Genomic DNA, 21,370 nt, shown 5'->3' on the forward strand with positions numbered 1-21,370 from the left:
CAAGCAGCCCATTCCTGCTGGCACCAGAGGGATCCATTGGGAGGGTGGCCAGAAGAGCAGGGGGTAAAACTCCACAGGGAGAAGGAGTTCTCTAGTTGGTCTTTGTGACAATTTGAATGGGCAAGAAGCCTCCTGGCCAGAACACGGGGGAGGGTGGAAATCCAACATGCAGACTTCACAGGCCGGGAAAGAACTGAAGCCCTTGTCTTTTGCAGCTGGGAGGCAGAAAGCCTCAGGGAAGTTTTCAAGTCTGTATAGCCCTCTTCCTGGAAGCAGACTCGGGGCTGCTGGGGGAGGCATGGTGGGAGTAAGACCAGCCCTTCGGTTTGCATGGGAGCTGGGTGAGGCCTGTGACTGCTGGCTTTCCCCCACTTCCCTGACAACCTGCATGACTCAGCAGAGGCAGCCATAATCCTCCTAGGTACACAACTCCAGTGACCTGAGTGTCTTATCCCCATCCCCCACAGCAGCTGCAGCAAGACCTGCCCAAGGAGAGTCTGAGCTCAGACAAACCTCGCCCCACCCCGACCTGATGGTCCTTTCCTATCCGCACTGGTAGTGGGAAAAAAAGGGTATTTAATCTTGGGAGTTCTAGGATTCTGCCCACCACTGATGCCTCTCCACACTACTACAACTGATGCTCTCTGGAAAGTACCACTTCCTGGCAGGAGGCCAACCAGCACAAAAATAGAGCATTAAACTACCAAAGCTAAGGACCTTCATAGAATCCACTGTACCCTCCACCACCTCCTCCAGAACAGGCACTGGTATCCACAGCTAAGAAAATCATAGACAGTTCTCATCACAGGACTCTGTGAGACAACCCTCGGTACCAGCCAGAGCTGGGTAGACTCACTGGGTGGCTAGACCCAGAAGACAGACAACAATTACTACAGCTCAGCTCACAGGAAGCCACATGCATAGGAAAAGAGGGAGAGTACTATATCAAGGGAACACTCCGTGGGAGAAAAAATTCTCAACAACAGCCTTCAGCCCTAGACCTTCCCTCTGACAGAGCCTAGCCAAATGAGAAAGAACCAGAAAACCAATACTGATAATATGACAAAACAAAGCCCTTCAACACTTCCCCAAAATCACACTAGTTCACCAGCAATGGATTCAAACCAGAATGAAATTCCTGATTTGCCTCAAAAAAGAATTGAGGAGGTTAGGTATTAAGCTAATCAGGGAGGCACCAGAGAAAGGGGAAGCCCAGTGCAAGGAAATCCAAAAAATAATACAAGAAAGGAAGGGAGAAATATTCAAGGAAATAGATAGCTTAAAAAAAAAAAAACAGGATAGTCCAAGATGGCTGAATAGAGGCAGCTCTGGAATGCAGTTCCCAGCAAGAGAGACACAGAAGCCGAGTGGTCTCCACAGTTCCAAACAATGTACCAGGTTCGTTTTGTGGGTCTGGTTGGACAGTGGGTATAACCTAAAGAGGGCAAGTTGAGGCAGGGCAAGACAAACGTCAATGCAAAAATTTCAATAAAATACTGGCAAACCGAATGCAACAGCACATCAAAAAGCTTATTCATCATGATTAAGTAAGCTTCATCCCAGGGAAGCAAGGCTGGTTCAACATACCCAAGTCTACAAACGTGATCCACCACATAAACAGAACCAAAGACAAAAACCACATGATTATCTCAACAGATGCAGAGAAGACCTTTGACAAAATTCAACAGCCCTTTATGCTAAAAACCCTCAATAAACTAGGTATCAATTGAATGTATCACAAAATAATAAAAGCTATTTACGACAAACCCACAGCCAATATCATACTGAATGGGCAAAGACTGGAAGCATTCCCTTTGAAATCTGGCACTAGACAAGAATGCCCTCTCTCGCCATTCCTATTCACCATCATATTGGAAGTTCTAGCCAGAGCAATCAGGCAAGAAAAAGAAATAAAGCATGTTCAATTACGAAAGGAGGAAGTCAAATTTTCTCTATTTGCAGACAACATGACTGCGTATTTAGAAGACCACATCATCTCAGCCCCAAATCTCCCAAAACTAATAAGCAACTTCAGCAATGTCTGAGGATACAAAATTAATGTGCAGAAATCACAAGCATTCCTATACACCAATAACAGACAAAGAGCCAAATCAAAAGTGAACTCCATTCACAATTGCTACAAAGAGAATAAAATACCCAGGAATACAACTAACAAAGTATGTAAAGGACCTCTTCAAGGAGAACTACAAACCACTGCTCAAGGAAATAAGAGAGGACAAACAGATGGAAAAACATTCCATATTCATGGTTAGGAAGAATCAATAATGTGAAAATGGCCATACCACCTAAAGTAATTTATATATTCAATGCTATCCCCATCAAGATACCAATGACCTTCTTCACAAAACAGGAAAAAACCATTTTAAGCTTCATATAGAACCAAAAGAGAGTCCACATAGCCAAGTCCATTCTAAGCAAAAAGAACAAAGCTGGAGACATCATACTGCCTGACTTCAAACTATACTACAAGGCGACAGTAATCAAAACAGCATGGTAATGGTACCAAAATTAGATATAGACGAATGGAACAGAACAGAGGCCTCAGAAGTAATTCCACACATCTACAACAATCTGATCTTTGACACACCTGACAAAAACAAGCAATGGGGAAAGGATTCCCTGTTTAATAAATGGTATTGGGAAAACTGGCTAGCCATATGCAGAAAGCTGAAACTGGACCTGTTCCTGACACATAACACTAAAATTACCTCCAGATGGATTAAAGATTTAAACATACAACCTAACATCATAAAAACCCTAGAAATAACCTAGGCAAAACCATTCAGGACATAGGCATAGGCAAGGACTTCATGACTAAAACACCAAAAGCAATGGAAATAAAAGCCAAAATAAACAAATGAGATATAATTAAATTTAAGACCTTCTGTAAAGCAAAAAAAAAAAAAAAAAAACAATCTTCAGAGTGAAGAAGAAACCAATAGAATGGGAAAAAGTTGTTGCAATCTACCCATCTGACAAAGGGCTAATATCCAGCATCTACAAAGAACTTAAACAGATTTACAAGAAAAAAACAAACAACCCCATCAAAGTGGGTGGAGAGTATAAAGAGACATTTTTCAAAAGAAGGCAAATATGCAGCCAATAAACAAATGAAAAAATGCTCATCATCACTGGTCATTAGAGAATTGCAAATCAAAACCACATTGAGATATTATCTCACGCCAATTATAATGGCAATCATTAAAAAATCTGGAGACAACAGATGTTGGAGAGGATGTGGAGAAATAGGAACACTATTACATGGTTGGTGGGAGTGTAAATTAGTTCAACCATTGTGAAAGACAGTGTGGTGATTCTTCAAGGATCTAGAAATAGAAATTCCATTTGACCCAGCAATCTCATTACTGGGTATATAAATCATTCTATTATGAAGACAAATGCACACATATTTTCATCATGGCCCTGTTTACAATAGCAAAGACCTGGAGCCAATGCAAATGCCCATTAATGATAGAATGGACAAAGAAAATGTGGCAAATATACATCATGGAATACTAGGCAGCCATGATAAATGATGAGTACGTGTCCTTTGTAGGACATGGTTGAATCTGGAAACCATCATTCTCAGCAGACTGACAGAAGAACAGAAAATCAAATACTGCATGTTCTCACTCATAGGTGGGTGTTGAACAATGAGAACACATGGACACAGGGAGGGGAGCATCACACACTGGGGTCAGTTGCAGGGGCTAGGGGAGGGACAGTGGAGGGTGAGGAGGGTGGGGAAGGATAACGTAGGGAGAAATGCCAGATACAGATGATGGGAGGAAGGAGGCAGCAAACCACCTTGCCATCTGTGTACCTATGCGACAACCCTGCATGATCTGCACATGTACCCCAGAACCTAAAGTACAATAAAATAAAAAAAAAAATTAACAAAACCCATAGAAAAGAAAACAATCAAACATTCAGGAAACATTAGACACACTTTTATGAATGCAAAATGCTCTGGAAAAGTTTCAGCAATAGAATTGAATAAGTAGAAGAAGGAAATTCAGAGTTCAAAGACAAGGACTTCAAATTAACTCAATACAACAAAGACAAATAAAAAAAATAAGAAAATACGAACAAAACCTCCAAGAAGTCAGTCTGGGATTATGTTAAATGACCAAGCCTAAGAACAATTGGTATTTCTGAGGAAGAAGGCAATTCTAAAGCTTGGAAAATAAACAAGGAAAAGTTCCCCAGCCTTGCTAGAGACCTAGACATGTCACTACAAGAAGCAGAAAGAACACCTGAGAAATAGATCACAAAAAGATCTTCACCTAGGCAGATAGTCAACAGGTTATTCAAAGTTAAGATGAAGGAAAGAATCTTAAGAGCTGTGAGACAGAAGCACCAGGTAACCTATAAAGGAAAACCTATTGGATTAACAGCAGATTTCTGAGCAGAAACCCTACATGCTAGAAGGGATAGGGGCCCTATCTTCAGCATCCTGAAACAAAACAATTATCAACCAAGAATTTTGTATCCAGCAAAACTAAGTATCATGTATGAAAGAAAGATACAGTAGTTTTGAAACAAATACTGAGAGAATTCACCACTACTAAGTCACCACTACAAGAACTGCTAAAAAGAACCCTAAATCTTGAAACAAATCCTGGAAACACATCAAAAGAGAAACTTAATAAAGCATAAATCACACAGGAGCTATAAAACAAAAACACAAGTTAGAAAGAAAAAACAAAAAAATCCAAAGTACATGAGCAACAAAGAGCATGATGAATTCAATGATACCTCCCATTTCAATAGTAACATCAAATGTAAATGGTTTAAATGCTCCACTTAAAAGATACAGAATCACAGAAAGGATAAGAACTCACCAACCAACTATCTGCTGCCTTCAGGAGACTCATCTAACACATAAGGACTTGCACAAACTTAAAAAGTAAAGGGGTAGAAAAAGGCATTTTGGGCAAATGAAAACTGAAAGTGTGCATGGGTAGCTCTTATTATAGCAAACAAAACAAACTTTAAAGCAATAGCAGTTAAAAGAGACAAAGAGGGACATTATATAATGGTAAAAGGCCTTGTCCAACAGGAAAATATCACAGTCCTACACATATATACATCTAACACTGGAGCTCTCAAATTTATAACACAATTACTGATAGACAGCAACACAATAATAGTGGCAGACTTCAATACCCACTGACAGCACTAGACAGGTCATCAAGACAGAAAGTCAACAAAGAAACAATGGATTTAAACTATACCTTTGAACAAATACACTTAACAGATATATACAGAACATTTCATCCACCAGCCACAGAATACACACTCTATTCAACAGTGCATGGAACTTTCTCCAAGACAGACCATGTGATAAGCCAAAAATTAGTCTCAACAATTTTAAGAAAATTGAAATGATACCAAGCGCTCTCTCAGACACCAATGGGAAAAAAAACTGTAAATCAACTCCAAAAGGAAACTTCAAAACCATGCAAATACATGGAAATTAAATAACCTGCTCTTGAATGATCATTGTGTCAAAAACAAAATCAAGATGGAAATAAAAAATTCTTCAAACTGAGTGACAATAATGACACAGCCTATCAAAATCTCTGGAATACAGATACGAGGAAAGTTTATAGCCCTAAAGGCACGCATCCAAAAGCCTGAGAGAGCACAAACGAACAATCTAAGATCACACCTCAAGAAACCAGAGAAACAAGAACAAACAAACCCCAACCCAACAGACAAAAAAAAAAAAAAGACCAGAGCACAACTAAATGAAATTGAAATGAAAAAAACAATGCAAAAGATAAACTTAAAAAGTGGGTTCTTTGAAACAATAAATAAAATTGATCGACCATTAGCAAGATTGACCAAGACAAGAGAGAAAATCCAAATAACCTCACTAAGAAACAAAACAGGAGGTATTATAACTGACACCACTGAAATACAAAAGATCATTCCAGGCTACTATGAACACCTGTGTGCACATAAACTAGAAAACCTGGAAGAGATGAATAAATTCCTGGAAAAATACAACCCTCCTAGCTTAAATCAGGAAGAATTAGATACCCTGAACAGACCAATAACAAGCAGTGAGACTGAAATCCTAATTTAGAAATTACCAACCAAAAAAAAAAAATAAAGGCCAGGACTAGACAGATTCACAGCAGAATTCTATTAGACACGCAAATAAAAATTGATACCAATCCTTTTGACACTATTCCACAAGATAAAGAGGAAACCCTACCTAATTCATTCTATGAAGCCAACATCACCTTAATACCAAAACCAGGAAAGGACACAACCAGAAAACAAAACAGAGACCAATATCATTGATGAACATATATGCTAAAGTTCTTAACAAATAGTAGCTAACTGAATCCAAGAACATATCAAAAAGATAATCCACCATGATCAAGTGGGTTTCATGCCAGGGATGTAGGGCTGGTTTAACATACACAAGTCAATAAATGTGGTACATCACATAAACAGAATTAAAAACAAAAATCACATGATCACCTCAATAAGATGCAGAAAAAGCACTCAACAAAATCCAGCATCCGTTTTTGATTAAAACTCTCAGCAAAATTGGCATACAAGAGACATACCTTAATGTAATAAACGCCATCTATGACAAACCCACAGTCAACATAATACTGAATGGGGAAAAGTTGAAAGCATTTTCTCAGAGAACTGGAACAAGACAAGGATGCCCACTCTCATCACTCCCCTTCAACATGGTACTGGAAGTCTTAGCTGGAGAAATCAGATAAGAGAAAGAAATAAATGGCATCCAAATCGGTAAAGAGGAAGTCAAACTGTCACTGTTTGCTGACAATATGATCATTTACCTCGAAAAATAAAAGAATTCAGCAAAGTGTCCAGATACAAGATTAATGTACACAAATCAGTAGCTCTTCTATATACCAACAGAGACCAAGTGGAGAATCAAATCAAGAACTCAATCCCTTTTACAATAGCTGCAAAAAATAAAATACTTAAGAATATACCTAACCAAGAAGGTGAAAGACCTCTACAAGGAAAACTACAAAACATCGCTGAAAGAAATCATAGATGACATGAACAAATGGAAACAGCCCCCATGTTCATGGATGGCTAGAATCAGTATTGTGAAAATGAGTATATTGCCAAAAGCAATCTACAAATTCAGTGCAATCCCCATCAAAATACGACCACCATTCTTCACAGAATTAGAAAAAAACAATTCTAAAATTCATATGGAATCAAAAAAGAGCCCGTATAGCCAAAGCAAGATTAAGTGTAAAGAACAAATCTGGAGGCATCACACTTCCTGATTTCAAACAATACTATAAGGCCATATTCACCAAAACAGCATGGTATTAGTATAAAAATAGGCATATAGACCAATGGTGCAGAATAGAGAACCCAGAAATAAACCCAAATACTTCCAGCCAACTGATCCTTGACAAAGCAAACAAAATCATAAAGTAGGGAAAGGACACCCTTTTCATCTAATGGTGCTGAATAATTGGCTAGCCACATGTAGGAAAATGAAACTGGATCCTCATCTCTCATCTTATATAAAAATCAGCTCATGATGGATTAAAGCCTTAAATCTAAGACCAGAATCCATAAAAATTCTAGAAGATAACATTGGAAAAATCCTTCTAGACATTGGCTTAGGCCAGGATTTTATGACCAAGAACCCAAAAGCAAATGCAATAAAAGCAAACAAATAGCTGAGACCTAATTGAACTAAGGAGCTTTTGCACAGCAATAGGAACAGTCAGCTGAGTAAACAGACAACCCACAGAGTGGGAGAAAATCTTCACGATTTATTCACATCTGACAAAGGACTACAGAATGTACAATAAACTTAAACAAATCAGTAAGAAACAAACAATCCCATCGAAAAATGAGCTAAGGACATAAATAGAAAATTCTCAAAAGAAGATAGACAAACAGCCAACAAACATTTGAATAAATGCTCAACATCACTAATGATCAGAAAAATGCAAATGAAAATCATATTGCAATACCACATCACTTCTGAAAGAACGGCCATGATCAAAAAATCAATAAACAATTGTTGACATGGACGTAGTGAATAGGGAACACTTCTACACTGCTGGTGGGAATGCAAACCAGTACAGCCACTATGGAAAACAGTGTAGAGGTTTCTTAAAGAAGTAAAAATAGGACTATTACTGGATCCAGCAATCCCACTACTTGGCATCTACCCAGAGGAAAAGAAGTCATCACTTGAAAAAGATACCTGAACACACATATTTACAGCAGCACTATTTACAGTTGGAAAATCATGGAAGTAACCCAAATGCCTACCAATCAATGAGTGGATAAAGAAACCGTGCTATCTATTTATGATGGAATATTATGCAGCCATAAAAAGAAATGAATTAACAGCATTCACAGTGACATGGATGAGACTGGAGACTATTATTCTAAGTGAAGCAACTCAGGAATGGAAAACCAAACGTCGTATGTTGTCATTGATATGTGTGATCTAAGCTATGAGAATGCAAAGGCATAAGAATGATACGATAGACTTTGGGTACCTGGGGGAAATGTGGGAAAGGGGCGAGGGATAAAAGACTACAAATATGGTGCAGTTTTACTGCTGAGGTGATGGGTGCACCGAAATCTCACAGAGCACCACTAAAGAACTGACGCGTGTAACCAATACCACCTGTACCTCACAGAGCAACACTAAAGAACTGACTCGTGTAACCAAATGCCACCTGTACCTCACAGAGCACCGCTAAAGAACTGACTCGTGTAACCAAATGCCACCTGTACCTCACAGAGCACCACTAAAGAACTGACTCGTGTAACCAATACCACCTGTACCTCACAGAGCACCACTAAAGAACTGACGCGTGTAACCAATACCACCTGTACCTCACAGAGCACCACTAAAGAACTGACTCATGTAACCAATACCACCTGTACCTCACAGAGCACCGCTAAAGAACTGACTCGTGTAACCAATACCACCTGTACCTCACAGAGCACCGCTAAAGAACTGACTCGTGTAACCAATACCACCTGTACCTCACAGAGCACCGCTAAAGAACTGACTCGTGTAACCAATACCACCTGTACCTCACAGAGCACCGCTAAAGAACTGACTCGTGTAACCAAATGCCACCTGTACCTCACAGAGCACCACTAAAGAACTGACTCCTGTAACCAATACCACCTGTACCTCACAGAGCACCACTAAAGAACTGACTCATGTAACCAATACCACCTGTACCTCACAGAGCACCGCTAAAGAACTGACTCGTGTAACCAATACCACCTGCACCTCACAGAGCACCATTAAAGAACTGACTCATGTAACCAAATGCCACCTGCACCCCAATAACTTATGGAAAAATAATTTTTTAAAAGTACTAGTGGAAGTGTTTATTAAGCTAGATAAGAAAACAAAAATGCAAATAGATTTGAGGATATGAATTTTCATGCTATGACATCAGAAATCGAAGTTGTAAAGTAAAAACCCCTATTCATTTCTGGGAAGCCTATTACCACTATTATCCTGGTATATGGATTTGCAAACATCTTTGTTCTCAGACCTAAAGTGCTTAGAATATAAGAGATAATAATTACTAAATGTAGCATCCAAAGAACTCAAGTGTATCCCATTGAGTGAATGAGAGTTTTAAAACACATCCATTTTAAGGAGAAAAGGGGGATTGAATCAAAATAGAGACAAACGACTTCTTATTGCATGAGGACAGAGCTCCATAATTATTCCCTGAACTTTTTTTGTTAACTGAAATTGATGAGCTCACCAAATATTATCCCTGCCAAGAATATTTTCTTATGTAATTGGAAAGAGGATCTTAGGCTGAGAAATGAAAAAAAGTTATTTTCTATAATCTATTTCTAGAAACATTTTTGATAACCCAAAAGATAAGTAGCATATTGGACTTTTTGCTTCAGACTCGTTATTTCCTCATTAAGATAGAGAATTGCGTTTACTCCAAGGAAATCCAACAGAGCAAACAAGATTCCACACCTGTGTGTAGTTTAGGTTACATGGCTCTATTGGGTTTTTGTTTGTTTGTTTGTTTGTTTTGTTTTTGAGATGGAGTTTTGCTCTGTTGCCAGGCTGGATTGCAGTGGCATGATCTCAGCTCACTGTATCCTCTGCCTCCCGGGTTCAAGTAGTTGTCCTACCTCATCCTCCTGAGTAGCTGGGACAGGCACGTGCCACCATACTCAACTAATTTTTGTATTTTTAGTAGAGATGGGGTTTTATCATGTTGGCCAGGATGGTCTCAGTCTCTTGACCTCGTGATCTGCCCCCCTCAGCCTCCCAAAGTGCTGGATTACAGGTGTGAAGCACCGCGCCTGGCATATTGTTTTTAGTGCTGTGCTAAGACTTACAGTAGGCAAACCTGGCACATCTTAACTAAGATATTGTATGGCTGATATAGTTTGGCTGTGTCTTCTCCCAAATCTCATCTTGAATTGTAGTTCCCATAATCCCCACATGTTGTGGGAGTGACCCCATGGAAAGTGATTCAATCATAGGGACAGTTTCCCCCATGCTATTTTTGTGATAGTGAGCTCTCATAAGATCTGATGGTTTTATAAGCATCTGGCATTTCCCCTGCTTCTACTTCTTCTTGCCACCTTGTGAAGAAGGTGCTTTGCTTCCCCTTCCCCTTCTGTCACAATTGTAAGTTTCCTGAGGCCTCCCCAGCCATGCTGAACTGTGAGTCCCTTAAACCGCTTTTCTTTATAAATTACCCAGTCTTGGGTGTTTCTTCATGGCAGCATGAAAATGGACTAATACAGTGACTGACCCCTTTTATGATAGAAAGGACTATAGATTTTTATAAACTGTGAACTTAAGCCTGCAGAAAGAAAAGATCTAGAGAAAAAAAATCATATTATCAACCTAAATAAGAAGTCTGGTTAGTCGATGTAGACATTAGAGATGTTCCATGCAATTACTCATAATATTAAAACAAGTGTTATTTCAATGGACTCCCTAAATTGGAGAAGTAGAAAGTTTCTTTAATGAAAAGATCATTAAATTTAGGAAATTGTGCCAAGGATGAAAATTAGGTTCATCTGGTTTGACAGACCAAATAAATTCGAAGTGATGATGTGACAGCTCTTTAGGGAAAGCTTATGAGGCTGTGTTCCAATTAGCTGGGAAAGAGTATTGCCATGTGACTGCCACGACGGGAGGAAAGAGTGGGAGCAGGTGAGACCCAGGTCTGCCCTCTGTGCCTTTGGCCATGAAGATTAGCCAATAAGAATGCAAACTGTTCTCTCCAGGAAAATGGTTGGATTTTTGTAAGACTCCTCACTCACGATGGTTTTTATTTGTGGAGGGATGCAGAAAGGCAGGAGGTGTGCAGAAGTTCTCAAGAAAACAAGTTTTCAAGTTCATATATTCCTCCTCTCTTCCTGTCGCTGTGCCACTGCATAACCTTAGAGGAAAAAATATCATTGGTATGTTGATACAGATGCTACTTGATTTACCATGGGTTTATGCCCCAATAAACTCATCATTAAGTTGTAAATATTGTACATCAAAAATACATTTAGTACATCCATCCTACCAAACATCACAGCCTAGTCCAGCTTACCTTAAATGTGCCCAGAACACTTATGTTAGTCTGCAGTTGGGCAAAATCATTTCACATAAATTCTATTTTATAATAAAGTATCGAATATCTCACGTAATTTACTGAAAGTGAACAACAGAATGGTTGTGTGTTTGCTTGAAGCATTGTTTATGCTGAATGCATATCAGTTTCACACCATCACAAAGTGGAAGAGTCATTAAGTCAAACCAATGCAGGTCAGGGACTATCTATATTTAAAAGAATGAATGGGGGCTCCAAAGAAGAGAAATTACAGGATTGTCTCTGGGACGGGCCACCAGTTAGAGGGTGGATAGAGCAGGAGATTCCAAGAAAGGAGCCTGAGGAAAAGCTGCCAATTATGTGAAAGGAAATCAAGGAGAGGACTATTTAGAAAACCAACTCAGAAGAAGTGATGTAGAGAAATAAAGTTATAGTGGAAGGAAGGGCAAATCAGAAGACCAACTCTAGTTCCTTCAGATACAAGGTACAAAGATTGTTAATATTTGTGCAGAAATGGTTCCAGCTGAAAGAGAGAGAAGTAAAACTGAAGGTTGAGAACTAATCAGAGCTCGTGAGAAGGCTAAAAGGATACGGTATTCAGAACCCAAATGAAAGGGTAGAGGCATTGCACTTTTTTAAATTTAAATTTAAATTTTGAGTTCTGAGATACATGTGCAAGATGTGCAGGTTTGTAACATAGGTAAATGTGGGCCCTGTGCCTTTATAACAACGGTCTTCCTCCCCCTAGAGAAAAGAACATGGATTTAAATGCAGATAGGTTTCTGGATTTGGAAGTATAAAGATGAAGTGACTCCTAGCTGACGATTTCTATGTTTAAGTGAAATAGGAGGCAAAGTTAAGGGTAGGGATGAAAGTATAGGAAGGAGAAATGAGAAGTTTGAGGAGAAAAGGCAGAAAATAGTTCACTTAAAGAGTGAGAACAGCAACTTACAAGAAAAATGCAGGTGAGTTGTGAATCAGGGTTGAGTGGCCCCTGGATGTTTATGTGATTTCTTTAAAGGGAAGCCACGAGTCTGCCTGGCCGCATCAAATTCCTCCTGCAATCTTCAGCTGTCTGTATGTAAGCTCTGACATGTGCTTGGATGCTTGAGCCATCACAGACTGGGGTTTTACCAGGCCACAAAACATGACAGAAGGAGAGAAAAGAAGTTTGCAAAATGTAATGAGTTATTAAATATCTAATAGGACGGGAGGTCGGTAGACCACAGCAGTGAGGAAAAGAAGACAATGACTGCTGTGGGCCATGTCTGTGTGTTCATCAAATCAGCTCTGCCCTTGTTCTGTGTCCCACTGAGCCCCCCATGGACACCTCGGAAAGCTCCCTTGCTCCCTGGTTTCTGGTGGGGTTCAGCCAGTGGGGAACCTTTTGGGAGACTGAGAGGAAGAAGGTCTGATTACTTATTCCCTGGGTTGAGTCAAATTGTTTCCCGGCTCCAGGTCATTCTATGCTCAAGGCAGCTGATATGATTTGGCTGTGTCTCCTCCCAAATATCATCTTGAATTGTAGTTTCCATAATTCCCACATGTTGTTGGAGGAACCTTGAATCATGGGGACAGTTTCCCCCATACTGTTCTTGTGATAGAGAATAAGTCTCACAAGATCTGATGATTTTATAAGGGGTTTCCTTTTTTGATTGGCTCTCATTTCTCTCTTGTCTGCTGCTATGGAAGAGGCTCCTTTCACTTTCTGTCATGATTGTGAGGCCTCCTCAGCCACGTGGAACTGTGAGTCCACAAAACCTCATTTTCCTTATAAATTATCCAGTGTCATGTATGTCTTTATCAGCAGCATGAAAACAGACCAACACAGCAGCCAATTCTACATGGGTCTCTTACTCCAGATTTTGATACCAACTCCCTGTTGCCTCCCTTGCCGTGACGGCTCTTACTAGTTCTAGGTTCCTGCACTATTCCTTGTAGTTTCTCTATAGCCTACTTGTATCTGTATGAATGCTCCTTTATTAAACCCCTCTTTGAATTTTTCTACTTTGAGTGTGCCATCTGTTTCCTAGCTGGGTCTCTGACTGATACCATGAGAGAATCAATCAGATATTATAAGCATGAAATTTTGCAAAAGAAAAAGAGAGAGGCTAATGGTTCAGAAGTGGTGATGAGAATTAAGAAGGGGGAAAAATGACTCCGATTGAAGGGCTGTAGGTGAGTTGCATGCTGAGATAACAGCCACGTTTCTGTTAGAGGCCCTGATTGGAAAAAAATAGTGGAAAAATATTTGAGGATGGAGGGGAAAACGGAAGAAAATGAAGGAAGGCTTTTCGACTTATTTGACCCTCCAAAAAACAGACCACAGAGCTATTCCACTGATGCACCCTTCTTCAAGGCAAGGGAAGAATGACCATGAAGGCTCTGCAGAGATCATCAGGGCTACCTCCTCCTGTTTCAAAGGGTGCAAGTGGAGGGAATCTCCTCAGTTTCTATGTCAACAGGTCAGACTGTGGCCACCTGGAGCCTTGAAGGTGGGACTGCTGGAAGTCTTGGAGCACAATCTCCAGCCTGCCCCCCTGGCAGAGCTGAGGAGGCAGGATACCAACCCCAGTGGCTCCTGTGGGTTGGGAAGGCAGATATCAAACCAGAAGATTATTCTCCATCTAAAGATGCAGTGGATTTTGCCTCCCTAGGTTTTGGACTTGAGTGGAACCCATCGTCATCTACTTCACTATTTAACTCTTTTTGAATGGGAATGTCTAACCCCATGCCTTCTCCACCATTATATTTTGAAAACACAAAACTTACCCAGGTTCACGGTTTCACAGCTGGAGATGAATTTGCTTCAGGATGAATTGTACCTCAAGTCTCACCTATATCTGATTTTCATGATATTTAGGTGAGACTTTGGATTTCAGACTTCAGAGTTAATGCTGGAACAAGTTCAGACTTTGGGGTTGTTGGGATGGAATGAATGTACTTTGCATGCAAGAATGACATGAATTAGAGGGGGTGGCTGGGGCAGAATGTTACGCACTAAATGTTTTTCAGAACGTATGTTCCAAATAATGTTTTCAAAATGTATATGTTAAAGTCCCAGTCCCCACTGTGGTGATATATGAAGATAAGGCCTTTGGGAGGCAACTGGGCTTAGACAGGGTCATGAGGGTGAAGCCTCATGATGGCGTTAGTGACCGTATAAGAAGACAAGGAGGCTGGAGCTCGCTCTCGCTCCACCATGTGAGGATGCAGTGAGAAGGCAACCGTAAGCAAGCCAGGAAGGGACCCTTCGCCAGGGGCCAGATCTGCCAGCACCTCCATCTTGGAATTCTCAGACGCCAGAACTTGTGAGAAATAAATGTCTGCTGTTTCAGAGACCCTGTCTATGGTTTGTTATAGCAACTTGAGCTGACTGAGACAAAGAGGAGTCAGCCAATCACAGAGCAGGAATTCCAGAAGGCACAGTGATGGGGTTTGAGGTGATGGGGAAGGTTGTGGGATTGGGACACATTAGGGGTATACGGAGAGGAACATAAATGGAAAATCAAGGGGTAGCAAATGTTCTCAGAGGTTTCGACTTCTGGGATAACCGAAGCAAACTGTGGATAGAGGCATACTATGGCTACTCGTGATTATGTCTTAAAGACAGATTGGCTTTGGGTTCTAGCATTCCATTATGCTCCCAAACATTTCTATTGTTCATATGGCTACTGGTTATTCAGGTCACAAGCAGTAATTCTGGCAGACAACAGAGCAGGACCATTCCTGAAGGCTTTGGTCCATGTTGTAGCTACAAATGAGGGGCTAATGCAAAGATAATTTGGCAAATAATGAAAGCGTATTAAGATGGAAGAGACTATGGTGTATTTAAAAAGCTGATGGGAAAGAGATTAAGACAAAGCAAGGGATTGAAGATACAGAAGAAAGAGAAGGTCATCACGGAGAAGTCCCTGAGCCAGCTGGACAGGATGGGATCCTGAACATAAGTGATGAGACTGATCTCTTCCACTCTGACAGGAGGTAGAGTGGAGGTTTGAATCTGGATAGGTGGCTGTATCATGTGGGGTAATTCTACAGACTATTACTCAGCACTGGGGTGCAATTTCACATCACTTTAGTGTCTCCACATTAAATTTAATCTGGCTTGGCATCCAAATGGCAGATTGACACAAAGTCCACTTTTAAACTCTTGGGGATTCTCCCACTTCCCCTTAGATTTTCAAAGAAAAGGAATCTCTTCCATGTCCCAGACAGCTCTGGCTTCCAGACACTATTTGGCTTCCTCCAAACGTGCACCCCTAAGAAGGGAAATGTCTGGATGTCGCTCAGCTCCCACAGGTGCTACAGCCTCTTCTTTCCCTGATTTTGCAAACTGCCCTCCCAATCACAACAAAATGGGGCTGTCACCAGCTGCAGGCTCAGAGCAGTCTGTTTCCTTGATGGCCCGTGTCTCCACCTCCTCTCCTACATGGGACCTGCATCAGGCACCCTAGCTTCAGCACTAGGCACAGCACTCAGCGTTATTGTGCCAGAACATGCATGTCACCTGCGCATAACAAAATCCACACCGTCTCGCCCTTTTTCCGGGAATTTTATATCAAACCACAGACTGGGTCTCTGAAACAGCAGACATTTATTTCTCACAAAACAGAGTTCACTGCTTTTCTTTTCAACCCCTGAAACGCCAGCGTTTTCTCTCTAAAGTAAACATATTTGCCCAAGACAAGCCTGGACTTTTGAGACACAAAGAAATTTTTTTTCTCTTCTCTAAAAGAAAGTAGGACTTAGACCCCAAAAACATAAAGGCTTTTATCCCCTCTCTGAGAAGGGGTTGAAGGGAAAAATCTTCATCCTTCATTCCATATGAATGAGTAAACCAGCTCTCCACATACCTAACAACAAAAAGAACTGTTGTTTTTTTTTTTTTTTTGACTGAAGAAGGAAAAATACCAATGGCACTATCTTTGGCAGGTCACCCCCACTACTTGTCTTAACGCAAGTAGCCACATTACCAATGGATGAAGTGGAACCCAGATCACTGATACATAAAGTCCAAGAGGCTATGGGCTAAGTTTGCACACCTGAGACAGGAAGCTCACATACCTGTGTGTCTTGTATGTAAGTATAATGAATGATGGTGACTGTGCCCCATGGAAAGAAGTATCTGAGCCAGAGACAGCCAGGGATTGTATCGGATTTCCAGGTCACCAGGTTGTTTAGAGAGGGGACATGGAGGTACGAAGGCCAGTGCCCAGCTCTGGGGACAAAGGAGACAGTACTGGGGCAGCTAGTCTGCCTATGCTTCAACAGTGACACCATGTGGCAGCAATGGCTACAGGGATGGCAGACAGCCATTAAACTCTTTTCCTCTGTGCATGGGGATTGACACTTCAACTGGGATAGCCTGAGATTCTTGACCTGTCATGGGGAGTGGGGGGGGATGTGGGGGGTGCATGCTTGTATGTGTGCTCCAGGTGTGAAAATTGATCGAAGTAAAATACCAGGGGTAAGAAAAAAAGATCTTTGAGGATTGTAAGAGGAGGGCCTGATTCCTTTGATTTGGAGAATTATAGGGATTTAACTGTTTTGTACCCCTGGTGGAACAGGGCACGCCGACTGCAGCTCTAAGACAGATCTTCCTTCGCAATGCCCATTTACACTCAGCAACCCCACTAGAGTTACAGAGGGAAACTTCCTGAGTCAGAACAAGAACACACACCACGGAGGAAAAGGTGTGGATTTTGAGGTGAGGTAGACTTGGGTTCAAATCTCATTTCTTCCATTGATTAATTGTGTGACTTGGGACATGTTCTCTTAACTTACAGCCATCAAGTGCCACGACGGTGAGAAATTTCACATTCTTTCTCCTCTTCTCAGGATATGCTGATTTGTTGATTTGGCTGTCAGCATAAAAGCTTACAGCCAAGGTTGCAACTGGCTTCATCCCTGAATGTTTATAACAATGACAAATTTGGAATAAATTACATGAAAGGGAAATAAATCAATATGATGAATTCATATTCGGATATACTACGCAGACATTAAGAATGAAGCCTTCAGCACATTTCAATGACATTAGAAAGCACTGACAGAATATTAAGTGAAAAAGGCAGCACATCAAGCCTCACATCATGTGTCATTTAACCAGCATCATATTTACATATAGTATTCACATCCAAATCTATGCCTTCTATATGAAATTCATTAAAATAGGTGCTTAAAGGAAATATAAAAATCTTAATAACTCAGCCAGGTGTGGTGGTTCATGCCTGTAATTCCAGCACTTTGGGAGGATAAGGTGAGTGGATTACCTGAGGAGTTCGAGACCAGCCTAGCCAGCATGGTGAAACCCCATCTCTACTAAACGTACAAAAATTAGCCAGGCACAGTGGCTCTCAGCTGTAGTCCCAGCTACTCAGGAGGCTGAGGCTGGAGAATCACTTGAACCTAGGAGGCAGAGGTTACAATGAGCCAAGATCACACCACTGCACTCTAGCCTGGGAGACAGAACAAGACTCTATCTCAAAAAATAAAAATAAGAAACCTTAATAACTCATCTCTGTAGTTCATGGGATTCTAATTTGGGGAGAGAAACATCTTCAGATTTTATATTATTAAGGTAAAGCCTTTTAAAAATGAAATGAACTAGAAGCACTGCTTTATGTTTTTTCTGTGTAATTTCAGCTACTTTCCTGTGAGACTGGGGCTCCCTCTTCTCTTTCTTATGTCCCCAAACTTTAGATAAATATACAGAGAAAGAGTTGGGCCTGTGAAAGAAGGAGGGAAGGCAAGGGAGGACACAGCCTTTCAACCTGTTGGCCACATTCTCGTTGTTCTTGGCCATGTAATAGGGGAGGCCACCCTGAGTCTGAAACTTGCAAAGTTCTATTTCTTCCCCTGATTTTTATTCACTGGGGACCCTGAAAGATGCCAAATCTGAGAGGGCTAACACTCAACACTTTTCGTGGCAAGGAAGCTGTTATGTTGGTAGTAGTGAAATATGTGTATTTATTTAAAATAGTAATGAGAAAGCATGATCAACCTTTCTCAGAATTTTCTTCTTCTCTCCCCAAAGAAACCTTTTTGCAGTTCTAGGTGAACAAATGCGTGCCTCTCTCCAAGCACCTGTTTGATGTACCCTACCACTTTTGATGGTAAGCTGGCAGTGAAGCAAGCAGAGTTACTTTAGGAAAATTAATCTGTTGCAGTTACTTCACTTTTTTGTTCACTGGCAAACACTAGCTAAATATCTTTGTGCCAGACACAATGCTATGGAATGAGGATCCAAACATGAATTGCTGGAGTTCACAGACTGCTGCAGACCACTTGACCACCAGCTTGATGAATAATGTGGTGGAGGTCCATGCAAAATGTTGTGGGACTCCAGAGGGCAAGCAAGGCTCTGTGCAGGAAATACAGAAATGTGGAGAAGGCGCTTTCGTGGGTGTGGAAGAAGGCTTTGAAGCCTCTCCCATGTTTAGGCAACTCTGTTTTATGAGCTATGCGTCACCAACACAGAAGCTGGAATCTTCCCCACCTCCATCGCAGCTACAACAGGCACAGGGATGGGCTCCTCCAATCAGACACACCTGCTCAAGAGGCCCGTTTGGAGACTTTGGAGGAGGGTCTGGCATGGTGCACTCCAGGGAAGGGTGGCAGAGAACCCTACACTCAGCAGCCATTGTGGGGGTGGTGATCCTGAGTGGCAGAAGCTGGAGGCTTTATGGGGCAGACACACCCCACCTCCATTGTGCTCTTGAGAACTTCTCAGAAATCCCAAGAACTGTGAACTATCCCTAGATAAACTCCTTTTCTTCTTAAACTAAACACAAAATAAAATAAAAATGCTTTCTTAGTGTTATGGTAAAAAACATTTGATCTTTTACTTTTTAATGCCAGGTTTCAGGGTCCCCGAATAAATATTTCCACCCAGAGATTAAGAAAGAGGCAAAATGACATTACTAAACTTTAAAACGCAGTTCAATTTACATCAAATATATATGTTAACCTCTTGATATCAATGGTGGTCCAACTTTTTAAAGAGTAGAGGACTTTTTAATTGATATTTGGTGAAATCCATAAACCACATGCATTAAAATATAAACTAGTAAGAGCAGATTTCCCGGTTGCACTGGGACTGACGCAGGTGTGACCCTCATTCTCCATTTCAGACTCTCATTCAGGCTCTCAGAGCTCCTGAGGCAACTCCAAGGACTGTGCAGCTCTGCACAATACATTAAACATCATTTCATTACCGAATAGCTCACAATACCTTCACCACCAAGGATTCTTTATTATTCTTTTCCAAAGTTTCTAATACTTCCTACTATGGTATCAAAAGTGAATTACCTGATCTAGATTTTCTACATATGATTTCCTTTAATCTTCTCAAAATTCTTCTCAGATTGATACAAATATGTCCATTTGTAGGTTTTTTGTTCACTTACAAACACTGCCGACTTTGGGCTTCCCTCCAGATGTGAGCGTCTTGAAGCTGTTGACAACGATGCAGAAGCAGCCTGAGCAGGTGCTGATCTAGGTCCTCAAACGGTGGCCTGTTCTGGTCCACTGGATGGGGGTGGAGCCAATGCATTCCTGGTCCCTTCTGGAAGATCTTGGATAAAAACAGATCTACAGCTTGGGTGGATATAATCGGCAGGCAGCTCCTCTCCACCAATAACCAAGGCAGAAGGATCCACAGATGTCGCAACGCCTGAGCCACGCCGGCCTGCTGCACCCTCCAGTTCCTAACAATACTTAAAACATTTGGTTTCTTGCAGGCAACCTGTCCAACAGATATCACCCAAGCCACTAAGTTGTCTGAAATGATCTTGTAGCCACATTAACAAAAATAAAAAGAAACGGGTGAAAGTAATTTTGATAATAGACTTTATTTAACCCCTGTAGCCAATATATTTTCAACATGTAATCAATATAAAAATATGATCAATGTTATATTTTCTATCTTTTTAAATACTATTTATTCGAAGCCTGCAGGGCATTTCACACTCACAATATATCTCTCAATCAGCCCCACTTCGAGTACTCAAGAGACACATGTGGCTGGTGACTACTGAATTAGATGGTACCATCAGGGGTCCTGATTCACTTGACTTTGAATTACTTATTTATAACACCCCACAAAATGAAAGTAAGACAGAAATGAAGACAGATTGTATTACTTAAAACATTTGCCTTTTGCCATAACAGGTAAACAACACTTCTAAACTAACCCATGTTTGAGTCAGTGTATAGGAATGCCTACAGCTCTATGATTTTCTTATTTTTCCACAAAAACACACACAAAATACAGTTTTCTTAAAATAATATGAAATAGTAGAATGCTTCTAATGCCAATTAATTTTTCTTTTTAGCAAGTGTTCAAGTATATGATAGCACACACTGATTTATTAATTTTTTTTTTGAGGGAGTCTCACTCTGTTGCCAGGCTAGAGTGCAGTGATGCGATCTCGGCTCACTGCAACCTCCGCCAACCAGATTCAAGTGATTCTCCTGCCTCAGCCTCCCAAATAGCTGGGACCACAAGCAGGCACCACAACACCCTGTTAATTTTTTTTTTTTAATTTTATTTTTAGTAGAGACAGTGTCTCACCATGTTGGCCAGGATGGTCTCAATCTCTTGACCTCATGATCCACACACCTCAGCCTCCCAATGTTCTGGGATTACAGGAGTGAGCCACTGCACACGGCCTGACTTATTTAATTTTATGTAAGTTCTCTCAATTGTGAGTCTTTAATATTCTGTCTTGCCTTGAAAGCATCATAGTAAA

Source organism: Callithrix jacchus, chromosome 1, assembly GCF_049354715.1.
Source record: "Callithrix jacchus isolate 240 chromosome 1, calJac240_pri, whole genome shotgun sequence".
In the NCBI taxonomy this organism is placed as follows: Eukaryota; Metazoa; Chordata; class Mammalia; order Primates; family Cebidae; genus Callithrix; species Callithrix jacchus.